This window comes from Macrotis lagotis, chromosome 1, assembly GCF_037893015.1.
Source record: "Macrotis lagotis isolate mMagLag1 chromosome 1, bilby.v1.9.chrom.fasta, whole genome shotgun sequence".
In the NCBI taxonomy this organism is placed as follows: Eukaryota; Metazoa; Chordata; class Mammalia; order Peramelemorphia; family Peramelidae; genus Macrotis; species Macrotis lagotis.
In genome coordinates this window covers 173,089,462-173,092,212 of record NC_133658.1, presented here as the reverse complement: position 1 = coordinate 173,092,212, position 2,751 = coordinate 173,089,462, and the positions used below count along the sequence as shown (strand labels likewise).

At 42.3% G+C, this 2,751-nt stretch overlaps 1 pseudogene; it reads right to left on the bottom strand.

Moving 5' to 3' along the window:
• Nucleotides 1-1,154: 1,154 nt before the first annotated feature.
• On the bottom strand, nt 1,155-2,350 carry LOC141514746 (large ribosomal subunit protein uL10 pseudogene; annotated as a pseudogene).
• Between the last annotated feature and the right edge of the window lie 401 nt (nt 2,351-2,751).

Sequence of the window (2,751 nt, the reverse complement as noted above, 5' to 3'; positions counted from 1 at the left end):
AAAAAAAACAAGCAAGCAACCTGTCAAGAGAAAGAAATTCTAACTTTATAACTAAATCAAAGAAGCTAAGATTAGAAGAGACTCCAGAAACTACTTTATAAGGCTATGAACAATAGTCTCCTTTTAGAATATACCTAACAAATACTCATTCAGAATTTTCCCCAGGGTAGGGGTGGGGATAGTTTTTACAGGATTAATTTGGTTAATATAATTTAGAAGATACAATTGCAACCAGAACAATTGCAAATCAATACCCACTCGTGGACACTGCCTTGTCATGGCAGAGGGGCTTGCATAGTTCAGTGAGACCATGAGGTACAACATGCGGGTTCCTCAAGGACAGGTCATATTGAGAGTTCTGACAAAAGGTAATCCATGGGAGAAGTAAATAGCTAGTCACTCCAAGTAGCTTTACCAAGAAAACCTTATGGACAATTGTAGTGGACAGAAGGACCTAGGCATGATCCATAGGGTCATGAAGAGTCAGATGTAACTAAATAGTTGAATAACAACAAAACTAATTTGCTGTGCTACTGTTCTGGATGGCCCTTCTATTACCTTAGTGTAGCCCTGGGACTCTCTTCATTTTGCAAGGTAGAATTGATGTATGAAGTGCAAAGTAAGTAAAAGTAAGACTAGGCGATGGACAAGGACTCAGAATGGGTCTAGATCTATTTATTACTCATTATATAGTAAAACCACCAATGTAGTCCCTTTTGGGGGAAGATTCTTTGTTAGGAGAAACACTTGAAATAAATGTAGTGAATATTTTCTTTAGGATTATATGTTGAGTTAATAGATATTTTTGTAGAAGATTAGATCTAGGGATAGGGACTAGGCCTGTGATTTTGTTGATAGAGGCTACTGAAATCTAGTCCGGTGGAATATGGGAGCTTCCCAAAGCTGACAAAAGATGAACTTAAGAACTAAACTGGCACATACTAGTCTTTCAGTTCATCCTTACTTATTTCTTTCCCTTTCCCTTTTCCCCCTTCTCCCCACCCCCATCTTCTCCCTCATAGGATACAGGTTCTAACTCCTTCTGCTCTGTGAAAATCACTGGCCCTGATTAAACTGAGAAGTCTACCTGAGGTATATAAGCTCGGAGAGAGACACATTGAAAATAATTTGGCTAATGATGGGTTAAAGCATTCTGTTTAAAGGACAGACTTCAGAGACATGAGGGCCTCCAGATTCTTAGTCCAACCCATATTTATTTATTTATTTGTCTATTCATTCATTTATTTGTTTATTTATTTCATAGATAATCAGCATTTTTATTTCTTTGTTCCACTAGTTGTATTCTATGGGCTAATCAAACAGACCAAATCCCATATCTTCATCAGACTCTTCTGATTCTTCCTTGGCTTCCACTTTGGCTGGAGCGGCAGCCGCAGGCGCAGCCACTGCAAAGGTTGAAGGGTCTGCCAGAAAGGTCTTCACCTGTTCAGCAAGTGGGAAACTGTACTCAGTCTCCACAGCTACAGCCAAGACCCACTTGTACCCATCGATGATAGAGTGGGGCACTGATGCAACAGTTGGGTAGCCAATCTACAGACAGACACTGGCAACGTTACGGACACCCTCTAAGAAGCGAAGGTGCAAGGTCTCCTCCGTGATGTCCAGCACTTCAGGGTTATAGATGCTGCCATTGTCAAACACCTGCTGAATGATCAGCCCAAAGGAAAACAGGGAGATATTCAGCATGTTCAAGAAGGTGGCCTCGTTGGCGCCCACTTTGTCTCCAGTCTTAATCAGCTGCACATCATTCAAAATTTCAATGGTGCCCCTGGAAATCTTGGTGGTGATACCCAAAGCCTGGAAGAAGGAAGTCTTCTCAGGACACAGACCAGTGTTCTGGGCTGGCACCGTGACATCACATGGGGCGATAGCGCCAGCATGGGCAGCAGCTGGTACTTTATTGGCCAGAAGCATATCCCTAATCTCAGTCAGATCTTCCTTGGTGAACACAAAACCCACATTCCCACGGATATGAGGCAGCAGTTTCTCCAAGGAAGGGTTATTTTCCAGATGCCCACAAATGGCTTTACACATCATAGTGTTTTTTTCCCATCAGCACTACGGCCTTCCCACAAAGGGACATCCAGATCTGCTGCATCTGCTTGGAGCCCACGTTGTCTGCTCCCACAATGAAGCATTTTGGATAATCATCCAAAAGTTGGATGATCTTGATGAAATAACTGGATTTCCAGGTAGCCCTGTCTTCCCTGGGCATCTTGAAGGTGCTTCAGGGATTGCCACTTGGGGTTTAAAGACAATGTCACTCACACGAGGATGCCCGGAGAGAGACCCAACCCATATTTAAACAAGAATCCCTTCTACAAAATAACCAGTGAATGATCACTCAGCTGTTGCCAGAAGTCCTCCAAAGAAGGGAAACTCACTGCCTCCCATGGTAGCCTATTTTACTTTTATATAGCTTTATTTAGGAAGTTTTTCCTTATATCAAACCTTCAGCTGCCTGGTCTCTTCCATTCACCCTTTTTTAAATTCTGTTCCCTGATGCCAAACCACAAAATTTAAACTCCCATCTTCCATATGACAATCTTACAAATACTTAAAGATTGTTATCATGTCCCTTAATGTTCTCTCTCTCTCTCTTTTTTGTAAGGCAATGGGGTTAAGTGACTTGCACAAGGCCACACAGCTAGGTAATCATTAAGTGTCTGAAGTCATATTTGAACTCAGGTCCTCCTGACTCCAGGGCCAGTGCTCTATCCACTTCGCCAC